The following is a 12500-nucleotide window of genomic DNA, read 5'->3' on the forward strand; positions in this document are numbered from 1 at the left end:
TGTGCGCCGAAGGCTCTCTTGATATGTGATCCGACCCTCAGACAGACGAAGCCAAGGGAAGACCCAAGGCCGCAATGTGCGTTCAAAGAATCAGTGCTCAGTGTGTCCTGCAATTCACACCAAGTCTCGCAGCTGGCTGCGTTCTTCATCGACCCGAGAACCGAGTGATCCACCGCTTAGAGTCGTGAAAAAGTGTTTGTTCAATTCCGTACAGTCAAAACCAAACGTTTCTGGCACTCGGCCAAACAGTGGCCAAGAAGGGCGCTTTTCAGCGCACGCTTGGACTCCAAAACTCTGCCGCGCCTTTTTCGGCTGCCGCAAATCGAGCAAACGGTGTGTTTCGGACGGCGTTTCGCTTTCGCTACTTGCGAGTGCTTTCGTGGTCCACCCCTCTATAAATACTCGGGAGGCGTCGAAGCCGGTTCTCCAAGCCGGACCCGTAGGTATCGTTGTGTGCTCGCTCTCATTGGCCCGCCCAACCAGAAAATGCCTGCGGTACACCCATTTGGATAAGAGTGCACGCAGATGCGGGCCTCGACGGCTACACATTTCCTCGGGCGGCCGCCTCCCGGCCTCCGTGGAGCGCGGGATGCACGGTCCCATCGACAAGCCTCTCCCGTTTTTACCGTGGCGTCGCGGTTCACCACGGCAGGCGGGTCGGTCTCCTCCGCATAAAAAGGGGGACCCCCGCTTTTTGTTCCACGAAATCGCACAAGCTTTTTTCGCATCCACGGTTTGCCACCGCACACCAAAATGCCGATCCGGCTGCCTACTTTAGCCAACAGGTGGAGCCAGGCGCGCCGTACTTGCGCGGCACTTCCCACGTCCACCGAAGTCGGTGCCAAGGACCACTTTCGGCGCCGGAGCCGCGTACGAGCCTACTCGAGGCGGAAGAACGAAGCCAGCAAGGGCCTGGCCGCAAGTGCGTTCAATTGTCGGGACGTCCAAGTCCCTCGTTCTTCCGTGCTTCCTCTTTCGGCAAGTCGTTGCGGCACCTTCCCAAAGCGCGCAGACCCGCTAATCGCGACGAGCGCGACGTGGCCGTGCCGCCTTTCCCTCGGCAGCAAGCAAAACGCCTGGCAACGTCGACGCTCCCCTAACCGCGATCTCGCACCGTGTTTCGTGTGGCGAATTCAAAAGCCGGCCGGCGCTGCTGCAACCATTACGGTCGGTACGCATACGCCGCGGAGGGCGGGACGGTCATCGGAGCGTGCGGTTCCTCCATCGAGTACTGCGCACCTCGGCCGTCGCATCGCCGTGCCATGACCGGCCGCGCGTCAACGCGAACCGGTGCCAGCGAGATCCCTCGCCTGCAAGAACCGACCGGCAGCCTCCGTCACCCGAGGACGCGGAGGCGCTTGCCGCGGACGGCGGGACGGTATGCACTGGTGCACAGCGGACCCGTCACATCGCCAGTTCCTTGACCGACCGCCGACGCTTGTGCCGTTCCTCTCGTACTTGGCAGTCGCCGCGCGATTGTCGGGTCTCGTTCTTGCACGCTCGAACGGTCGGGAGGGCACTCGGCTGGCGTTTCGGGAACGCGCAGCCTCGCCTTCTACCGACGTAACCACGACTCGCCGTTCGCGCTCCGCCGCTCCTGTTTACAGTACTAGGCGGTCCCGCAGCGGTCGGGTCGCGCATTTCGAGCGCTTCGAGCCACGGTGCAGTGGCGGGTCGAAAGCCGACCTATGAGTGCGTTGCGCCGTTTGTACCCGCGTCCGCCACCTGGCCGACCGTCCAAGGTCGCGGTGTTGGCGTCCGCTGGGCGCAACAATTTGTCACGGGGTGCCGCTCCACATTCAGGCAGCCCCGTGGGGAAAAGCCGACCCCGCGTCCAAACGGGGTCAGCGGCAGAAAGTGTCGGGCGCAGACGCAGCTGAGGCGCTCACCCTTCACAATCCGTTAATGATCCTTCCGCAGGTTCACCTACGGAAACCTTGTTACGACTTTTACTTCCTCTAAATGATCAAGTTTGGTCATCTTTCCAACAGACCGGCGCAACCGAAAGGCCGCGCCGGACATCGGTCCGAAGACCTCACTAAATCATTCAATCGGTAGTAGCGACGGGCGGTGTGTACAAAGGGCAGGGACGTAATCAACGCGAGCTTATGACTCGCGCTTACTGGGAATTCCTCGTTCAAGGGGAACAATTGCAAGCCCCTATCCCAATCACGAAAGAAGTTCCACGGGTTACCCAGTCTTTTCAGACAGGGATAAAGACACGCTGCTTCCTTCAGTGTAGCGCGCGTGCGGCCCCGGACATCTAAGGGCATCACAGACCTGTTATTGCTCTGTTTCGTGCGGCTAGGAGCCGCTTGTCCCTCTAAGAAGGTTGTAAGGTGCTGGGAACCCCGCACCTATTTAATAGGCTAGAGTCTCGTTCGTTATCGGAATTAACCAGACAAATCGCTCCACCAACTAAGAACGGCCATGCACCACCATCCACCGAATCAAGAAAGAGCTCTCAATCTGTCAATCCTCCCAGTGTCCGGGCCGGGTAAGTTTTCCCGTGTTGAGTCAAATTAAGCCGCAGGCTCCACTCCTGGTGGTGCCCTTCCGTCAATTCCTTTAAGTTTCAGCTTTGCAACCATACTTCCCCCGGAACCCAAATACTTTGGTTTCCCGGAAGCTGCCCGCCGAGTCATTTGAGTAACTCAGGCGGATCGCTGGTTGGCATCGTTTATGGTCAGAACTAGGGCGGTATCTGATCGCCTTCGAACCTCTGACTTTCGTTCTTGATCAATGAAAACATTCTTGGCAAATGCTTTCGCAGTAGTTCGTCTTGCGACGGTCCAAGAATTTCACCTCTAGCGCCGCAATACGAATGCCCCCGTCCGTCCCTCTTAATCATTACCTCGTATTCCAAAAACCAACAGAACAGAAACGAGGTCTTGTTCTATTATTCCATGCAAGTTTATTCAGGCGACTCGCCTGCGTTGAGCACTCTAATTTTTTCAAAGTAAAAGCACCGGCCATCTCGAGGCACACAATGAAGTGCACCAAGAAAGAACCGGCATGATGTTCAGTCCGAGCCGTCGCATCGGGTAGATGCACTACTCGTCTGGAACTGAGATCCAACTACGAGCTTTTTAACCGCAGCAGCTTTAGTATACGCTATTGGAGCTGGAATTACCGCGGCTGCTGGCACCAGACTTGCCCTCCAATTGATCCTCGTTAAAGGATTTAGAGTGTACTCATTTCAATTACGGGGCCTCAAAAGAGTCCCGTATTGTTATTTTTCGTCACTACCTCCCCGTGCCGGGAGTGGGTAATTTGCGCGCCTGCTGCCTTCCTTGGATGTGGTAGCCGTTTCTCAGGCTCCCTCTCCGGAATCGAACCCTGATTCTCCGTTACCCGTAACAACCATGGTAAGCAAGTAACCTACCATCGAAAGTTGATAAGGCAGACACTTGAAAGAAACGTCGCCGGCTCGTGGCCATGCGATCAGCACAAAGTTATCCAGAGTCACCACACAATACGGGCCGAAACCCGATCGATCTTGGTCTAATAAAAGCACCCGTTACCCAAAGGGCTCCAGGCTCACTGCATGTATTAGCTCTAGAATTGCCACAGTTATCCAAGTAGGAAGAAACGATCTAAGGAACCATAACTGATTTAATGAGCCATTCGCGGTTTCGCCTTATTTCGGAATGTACTTAGACATGCATGGCTTAATCTTTGAGACAAGCATATGATTACTGGCAGGATCAACCAGGTAATCGTTCGACTGCGCGTCCGTCCTCGCCTTCGGCGGGCCGGACGCAGTCTGTGTGCGGCGGAGGCCACCTTCAGGCGCCCCAACACGCTTATTTTGCACTCCGAGATGACGGCGTTCGAGCTCGCTACGGCACAACCTTCCCGAAAGACGAGTGGGAGCCGTGCGGCAAGAAGCACGTTCATGCTCGCTCTTTTTCGTTGCATCGACTCGGTCGCGCCGTGCGGGTTGCCCAAGCCCGCTGCACTGTCGGTGGACCGGCCGGAACTAGCAACGGAGCCGAGACTGCAAAGCCGCCAGACGACGGGTCACGCCCGCGTCTTCGGCGCTTTCGCATCTGAATCGCCCGAGGACGACACGGAACACACCTCGATATCGTGGTAAAACGGCACCGTCCGACAACCAGCCCCTAACGCATCAAGCGGATGAGGCTGCAGACGACTGCCGTGGATTCCCCTGGAGCAGACCCGAGGACACGCTTGACGAGGCCGAAGCCCGCCGCATATCAGACACCCGGTCGCTTTCGCGTACGCCGCTCACGAGAACCCCCACATAATAGCAGCGATAAGTACCCAGACCTCCTTGGGCACTAATACGAGCGTACTCGAGAAAATTTCACCGCGGGTGTGCCCCGAAACGTGTGGCACGTTGAGCGTGCCACAAGTCTACGTCGCTCTCAAACCCGCCGAGGTCGTAGAATTTGCGACCCTACTCACGAAATTCCCACCGAGGATACGGCCGCAAACGTACCGCACCTTGGGTAGGCCACGAGTTTGTGCAACACTACGCTGACGGCACAGCACCGAGGTCGTGCGCGCACGCACGGGAAAATTCCGCCGCGGTTTCTGCCGAAAACGTGAGGCACCACGACTCTCCGCAAGTTCGCGTCGACTGCGAAAGACCGAAGTCGTGAACGACGTGTCCGCTACTCGCCGCCGACACGCTGGACACCAAACGTACAACGACTCGACGGCGTCGTAGAGGCCCACGACGCGGTTTTCCTTAACGACGTCTCGGCGTGGCACCGACAGGTTAGAACGGCCGACCAACGTTCCCTGTCCGCCGTTCGGCTCAGTCGAAGGGCTCGGCGACTTCGGCAACGCTGCGAAGCCGCACGGTGACGCACGCCATGTCCCCATTTTTTTTTTTTCTTTCTGCGTCTGCCGGGGTGCCCCTATAATAGCAGCGATAAGCACCCAGACCGCCGTGGGTCGCTCGCCCCGGCTGACGTGGTTTTTCGTACTCCTGCGGCGGTCGCCGTCAAGCACGTCCAAATACGCTACTTTCGTGGGCGCATTCACGCTCTTTCGCTTCGCCGGAGTGCCAGCACTCACTCTGCCAAAAACGGCGAACATCCGAGCGGCGGTTCCCACTTTTGCGTCGGCGTCGCAAACCCCGCCCCGGCAGACGAGGTTTGCCGTACTCGTGCGACGGTGGCCGGCGGGCACGTCGAAAGACGCCGATATCGTGCGCGAATTGGCGCACCTTGGCTTCACCGGAGTGCCGCCACTGACTCCTCCAAAAACGGCGATGATCCGAGCGGCGCTTCCCACTTTCGCATCGGCGTCCCGAACTCCGCCCCGGCTGACGCGGTTTACCGTACTCGTGCGACGGTCGCCGGCGAGCACGTGGAAAGACGCCGATATCGTGCCGGAATCGGCCCCGTTTGGCTTCGCCGGAGTGCCAGCACTCACTCGGCCACAAACGGCGAACATCCGAGCGGCGGTTCCCACTTAGCCGTCGGCGTCCCGAACTCCGCCCCGGCAGACGCGGTTGCCGAGCTCGTGCGACTAGCGACCGCGAAGCCGTCTCGCGACGCCGCTTTCGTGCGCGGCTCCCACTGCGACCTGGGTCACCCGAGGTCGACGAGCAAGAAAGAATGTCGAAAAAAAATTTTTTTTTTTTTGCGTCTGCCGGGGTGCCCCTATAATAGCAGCGATAAGCACCCAGACCGCCATGGGTCGCTCGCCCCGGCTGACGTGGTTTTTCGTTTTCCTGCGGTGGTCGTCGTCAAGCACGTCCAAACACGCCACTTTCGTGGGCGCATTCGCGCTCTTTCGCTTCGCCGGAGTGCCAGCACTCACTCTGCCAAAAACGGCGAACATCCTAGTGGCGGTTCCCACTTTTGCGTCGGCGTCGCCAACCCCGCCCCGGCATACGCGGTTTGCCGTACTCGTGCGGCGGTGGCCGGCGGGCACGTCGAAAGACACCGATATCGTGCGCGAGTCGATGCTTCTTGGTCTCGCAGGAGGGCCGCCACTCACTCCTGCAAAAACGGCGAAGATCCGAGCGGCGCTTCCCACTTTTTCGTCGGCATCGCAAACCTCGCCCCGGCAGACGCGCTTTGCCGTACTCGTGCGACGGTCGCCGGCGAGCACGTCGAAATACGCCGATATCGTGCCCGAATCGGCCCCGTTTCGCTTCGCCGGAGTGCCAGCACTCACTCGGCCAAAAACGGCGAACATCCGAGCAGCGGTACCCACTTAGCCGTCGGCATCCCGAACTCCGCGCCGGCTGACGCGGTTGCCGAGCTCGTGCGACTAGCGACCGCGAACGCGTCTCGCGACGCCGCTTTCGTGCGCGGCTCCCATTGCGACCTGGGTTACCCGAGCTCGACCAGCAAAAAAGAAGGTCGAAAAAAAATTTTTTTTTTCTGCGTCTGCCGGGGTGCCCCTATAATAGCAGCGATAAGCACCCAGACCGCCGTGGGTCGCTCGCCCCGGCTGACGTGGTTTTTCGTACTCCTGCAGCGGTCGCCGTCAAGCACGTCCAAATACGCCACTTTCGTGGGCGCTTTCGCGCTCTTTCGCGTCGCCGGTGTGCCAGCACTCACTCTGCCAAAAACGGCGAACATCCTAGTGGCGGTTCCCACTTTTGCGTCGGCGTCGCCAACCCCGCCCCGGCATACGCGGTTTGCCGTACTCGTGCGGCGGTGGCCGGCGGGCACGTCGAAAGACACCGATATCGTGCGCGAGTCGATGCTTCTTGGTCTCGCAGGAGGGCCGCCACTCACTCCTGCAAAAACGGCGAAGATCCGAGCGGCGCTTCCCACTTTTTCGTCGGCATCGCAAACCTCGCCCCGGCAGACGCGCTTTGCCGTACTCGTGCGACGGTCGCCGGCGAGCACGTCGAAATACGCCGATATCGTGCCCGAATCGGCCCCGTTTCGCTTCGCCGGAGTGCCAGCACTCACTCGGCCAAAAACGGCGAACATCCGAGCAGCGGTACACACTTAGCCGTCGGCATCCCGAACTCCGCGCCGGCTGACGCGGTTGCCGAGCTCGTGCGACTAGCGACCGCGAACGCGTCTCGCGACGCCGCTTTCGTGCGCGGCTCCCATTGCGACCTGGGTTACCCGAGCTCGACCAGCAAAAAAGAAGGTCGAAAAAAAATTTTTTTTTTCTGCGTCTGCCGGGGTGCCCCTATAATAGCAGCGATAAGCACCCAGACCGCCGTGGGTCGCTCGCCCCGGCTGACGTGGTTTTTCGTACTCCTGCAGCGGTCGCCGTCAAGCACGTCCAAATACGCCACTTTCGTGGGCGCTTTCGCGCTCTTTCGCGTCGCCGGTGTGCCAGCACTCACTCTGCCAAAAACGGCCAACATCCGAGCGGCGGTTCCCACTTTTGCGTCGGCGTCGTAAACCCCGCCCCGGCAGACGCGGTTTGCCCTACTCGTTCGACGGTCGCCGGCGAGCGCGTCGAAAGACGCCGATATCGTGCGCTAATTGGCGCTCCTTGGCTTCTCCGGAGTGCCGCCACTCACTCCTCCAAAAACGGCGAAGATCCGAGCGGCGTTCTCCACTTTCGCATCGGCGTCCCGAACTCCGCCCGGGCTGACGCGGTTTACCGTACTCGTGCGACGGTCGCCGCCGGGCACGTCGAAAGACGCCGATATCGTGCCGTAATCGGCCCCGTTTGGCTTCGCCCGAGTGCCAGCACTCACTCGGCCAAAAACGGCGAACATCCGAGCAGCGTTTCCCACTTTCGCATCGGCGTCCCGAAGCCCGCCCCGGCAGACGCGGTTTGCCCTACTCGAGCGACGGTCGCCGGCGATCACGTCGAAAGGCGCCGAATTCGTGCACGAATCGATGCTTCTTGGTCTCGCAGGAGGGCCGCCACTCACTCCTGCAAAAACGGCGAAGATCCGAGTTGCGCTTCCCACTTTTTCGTCGGCGTCCCGAACTACGCCCCGGCTGACGCGGTTTACCGTACTCGTGCGACGGTCGCCGGCGGGCACTTCAAAATACGCCGATTTCGTGGGCGCATTCACGCTGTTTCGCTTCCCCGGAGTGCCAACACTCACTCTGCCGAAAGCGGCGATCATCCGAGCGGCGGTTCCCACTTTTGCGTCGGCTTCGCAAACGGCGCCCCGGCAGACGCGCTCGTGCGACGTACTCGTGCGACGGTCGCCGGCGAGCACGTCGAAAGACGCCGATATCGTGCTCGAATCGACCCCGTTTCGCTTCGCCGGAGTGCTGCCAGTCACGGCGCAGAAAACGGCGAACAAGTGTTTTTTTTTTTTTTTTCCTAGAATTTGTGTTATAGAAGGCACATTTGATATCGGACGATAATTTTCAACTTTATCACGCGCACCGATTTTCGTGTAGAGGTTTGCAAGTTTATGGGAATTTCTCCACTTGGAATAATGCGATTTAGTAGTACTACGAGAACTTCATGGATGTACTCAAGGGTACGGGGCAAGTCAGTTACGTCAACACCTGCAGATTTTTTACACTTCAAACTGAAAATTGTTGGTTGTGAGTCCTCGTGTGATATTAAAGGCCGATTCGCTAACACATAGAACAAAGAAAGAAAGGAAGAAAAAACGCCCGCGCTCGCTCAAGAAACCTGGGTTCGCAACAAGTGGCAACAACAAGCAACCGAGCGAGTGCGCCAAAACCCGTGGCGGCCGAACAAACGCGAAGTCCCAACCGCGTCAGCCGGGGCGGCACGGGACAGGAAAAATCACTTCAGCCGGGGCGGCGGGGCACCGAATAAACCTCGTCACCTCGTCGCAGGATAAAAGAGGAAACAAAAAGTCTAAACAGCGTCTGCTGGAGCGAATGCGTAATAAAACAACAACAACAACAAAAAAAAAACACCCGCGCTCAAGAAGTCTGCAATCCTCACAAAAGGCGACTGTGACCGAGCAGCGTCAGCCGGGGCCGTGCGGAAACGGAAAAACCGCGACTACCGGGGCGTCGAGGCACCGAAAAATCCACTTCAGCCGCGGCGAAAAAAAAAAACAAAAAGAAAGACGGAGGGGGGGGGGGGAACCACGTCTGCCGGGGCGAAGGAAAAAAAAAAACGCGTCTGCCGGGGCGAGCCCGGGTGCGGCACCACCGGGAAAACTGTGGCAAACAGACATGGCGATCGAGTGAGTGGGCCGCCAGCCAGGCTCAGCCAAAAAGTGCAAAGTCCGAACTGCGTCAGCCGGGGCGGCAAAAACCGCGTCAGCCGGGGCGGCGCAAAAAACCGCGTCTGCCGGGGCGGCACGAAACCGCGTCAGCCGGGGCGGGGCGAAAACTGCGTCAGCCGGGGCGAAAAGAAAAAAAAAAAACGCGTCTGCCGGGGCAAGCCCGGGTGCGGCACCACCGGGAAAACTGTGGCAAACAGACATGGCGATCGAGTGAGTGGGCCGCCAGCCAGGCACAGCCGAAAAGTGCAAAGTCCGAACCGTGTCAGCCGGGGCGACGCAAAAACCGCGTCAGCCGGGGCGGCGCGAAAACCGCGTCAGCCGGGGCGGCACGAAACCGCGTCAGCCGGGGCGGCGCGAAAACTGCGTCAGCCGGGGCGGCGCGAAAACCTCGTCAGCCGGGGCGAGCGAAAAGGGGGGGGGGGGGAACCACGTCTGCCGGGGCGAAAGAAAAAAAAACGCGTCTGCCGGGGCGAGCCCGGGTGCGGCACCACCGGGAAGACTGTGGCAAACAGACATGGCGATCGAGTGAGTGGGCCGCCAGCCAGGCTCAGCCCAAAAAGTGCCAAGTCCGAACTGCGTCAGCCGGGGCGGCAAAAACCGCGTCAGCCGGGGCGGCGCGAAAACCGCGTCTGCCGGGGCGGCGCGAAAACTGCGTCAGCCGGGGCGAGCCCGGGTGCGGCACCACCGGGAAAACTGTGGCTAACAGACATGGCGATCGAGTGAGTGGGCCACCAGCCAGGCTCAGCCAAAAAGTGCCAAGTCCGAACTGCGTCAGCCGGGGCGGCAAAAACCGCGTCAGCCGGGGCGGCGCAAAAAAACCGCGTCTGCCGGGGCGGCACGAAACCGCGTCAGCCGGGGCGGCGCGAAAACTGCGTCAGCCGGGGCGAAAGAAAAAAAAAACGCGTCTGCCGGGGCGAGCCCGGGTGCGGCACCACCGGGAAAACTGTGGCAAACAGACATGGCGATCGAGTGAGTGGGCCGCCAGCCAGGCACAGCCGAAAAGTGCTAAGTCCGAACTGCGTCTGCCGGGGCGGCACGAAACCGCGTCAGCCGGGGCGGCGCGAAAACCGCGTCTGCCGGGGCGGCACGAAACCGCGTCAGCCGGGGCGGCGCGAAAACTGCGTCAGCCGGGGCGAGCCCGGGTGCGGCACCACCGGGAAAACTGTGGCAAACAGACATGGCGATCGAGTGAGTGGGCCGCCAGCCAGGCACAGCCGAAAAGTGCTAAGTCCGAACTGCGTCTGCCGGGGCGGCACGAAACCGCGTCAGCCGGGGCGGCGCGAAAACCGCGTCTGCCGGGGCGGCACGAAACCGCGTCAGCCGGGGCGGCGCGAAAACTGCGTCAGCCGGGGCGAGCCCGGGTGCGGCACCACCGGGAAAACTGTGGCAAACAGACATGGCGATCGAGTGAGTGGGCCGCCAGCCAGGCACAGCCGAAAAGTGCTAAGTCCGAACTGCGTCAGCCGGGGCGGCAAAAACCGCGTCAGCCGGGGCGGCGCAAAAAACCGCGTCTGCCGGGGCGGCACGAAACCGCGTCAGCCGGGGCGGCGCGAAAACTGCGTCAGCCGGGGCGAAAGAAAAAAAAAAAACGCGTCTGCCGGGGCGAGCCCGGGTGCGGCACCACCGGGAAAACTGTGGCAAACAGACATGGCGATCGAGTGAGTGGGCCGCCAGCCAGGCACAGCCGAAAAGTGCTAAGTCCGAACTGCGTCTGCCGGGGCGGCACGAAACCGCGTCAGCCGGGGCGGCGCGAAAACCGCGTCTGCCGGGGCGGCACGAAACCGCGTCAGCCGGGGCGGCGCGAAAACTGCGTCAGCCGGGGCGAGCCCGGGTGCGGCACCACCGGGAAAACTGTGGCAAACAGACATGGCGATCGAGTGAGTGGGCCGCCAGCCAGGCACAGCCGAAAAGTGCTAAGTCCGAACTGCGTCTGCCGGGGCGGCACGAAACCGCGTCAGCCGGGGCGGCGCGAAAACCGCGTCTGCCGGGGCGGCACGAAACCGCGTCAGCCGGGGCGGCGCGAAAACTGCGTCAGCCGGGGCGAGCCCGGGTGCGGCACCACCGGGAAAACTGTGGCAAACAGACATGGCGATCGAGTGAGTGGGCCGCCAGCCAGGCACAGCCGAAAAGTGCTAAGTCCGAACTGCGTCTGCCGGGGCGGCACGAAACCGCGTCAGCCGGGGCGGCGCGAAAACCGCGTCTGCCGGGGCGGCACGAAACCGCGTCAGCCGGGGCGGCGCGAAAACTGCGTCAGCCGGGGCGAGCCCGGGTGCGGCACCACCGGGAAAACTGTGGCAAACAGACATGGCGATCGAGTGAGTGGGCCGCCAGCCAGGCACAGCCGAAAAGTGCTAAGTCCGAACTGCGTCAGCCGGGGCGGCAAAAACCGCGTCAGCCGGGGCGGCGCAAAAACCGCGTCTGCCGGGGCGAAATAAAAAAAAAACAAAGAAAAAAGCCCGCGCTTAATCAAAAGAAAACAAAGAAAAAAGCTTGCGCTTAATCAAAAGAAAACAAACAAAAAAAGTTCGCGCTTAAGCCTGGCGGTGGAACCACCGGGGCAAACAGACCTGGCGATCGAGTGAGTGGGCCGCCAGCCGGGGTGAGCCAAAAAGTGCAAAGTCCGAACCGCGTCAGCCGGGGCGACGCAAAAACCGCGTCAGCCGGGGCGGCGCGAAAACCGCGTCAGCCGGGGCGGCGCGAAAACCGCGTCAGCCGGGGCGGCGCAAAAACCGCGTCAGCCGGGGCGGCGCAAAAACTGCGTCAGCCGGGGCGGCACGGAAAAACGAAAACCGCGTCAGCCGGGGCGACATCAAAATGAGGAAAAAAAAAAAAAACTGCCTTAGGACACCTGCGTACACTTTCATGCGTTTGGGCATATCTCTCTGTAACACGCGCGCCCCTCGTTACGCGCGGCACTCTGTTTTCTCCGACACCCATATTTCGGCGGCATGTGGCACGCGCGCCCGTCCCTACGCACGGCACACCGCAGTGCTTTCTCGATATTTTTCTTTTCCTCCAACACCGTCATCTATAGGCTTTTAGTGACCTGTTGCTCGTGGCACAAGTTCGCTAGCTCTGACACCTCTTGCATGCGCACCGTTTTTGCGCACGGTGCTATGCCGCAAAGCACGGCAGTCGCATGCGTTTCTCTCAGGCACCTCTTTTTTGACACAACGCTGTGGTGCTTAGAAACACACGCGCCGCTTTTGCGCACAGAACTCCACCGTACAGCACGGTAGTCACGTTTGTTCCACACGAACAGCAGTGTGCATCGTGCTACGACACTTTGAAAGCTTTTTCTTCCGAGTCTCGACCGCGCTGTTCCTTTCGTACTTGGCGCGATTTTGGGACCAGCTTTGTTTTAAAC

The 12500-nt window shown here is 60.4% G+C and overlaps 1 long non-coding RNA gene and 2 other non-coding genes across 3 annotated transcripts in view; 1 reads left to right on the plus strand and 2 right to left on the minus strand.

Moving 5' to 3' along the window:
- Positions 1–12500, plus strand: part of LOC142792549 (uncharacterized) — a 25934-nt gene that overhangs the window by 11092 nt on the left and 2342 nt on the right. The window lies entirely within an intron of this gene.
- Positions 32–184, minus strand: LOC142792554 (5.8S ribosomal RNA). Its single transcript, XR_012891018.1, has one exon. It is a non-coding gene; the product is annotated as a 5.8S ribosomal RNA (ribosomal RNA).
- On the minus strand, positions 1904–3718 carry LOC142792568 (small subunit ribosomal RNA). Its single transcript, XR_012891032.1, has one exon. It is a non-coding gene; the product is annotated as a small subunit ribosomal RNA (ribosomal RNA).

Source organism: Rhipicephalus microplus, unplaced genomic scaffold (assembly GCF_043290135.1).
Source record: "Rhipicephalus microplus isolate Deutch F79 unplaced genomic scaffold, USDA_Rmic scaffold_228, whole genome shotgun sequence".
NCBI lineage: Eukaryota > Metazoa > Arthropoda > Arachnida > Ixodida > Ixodidae > Rhipicephalus > Rhipicephalus microplus.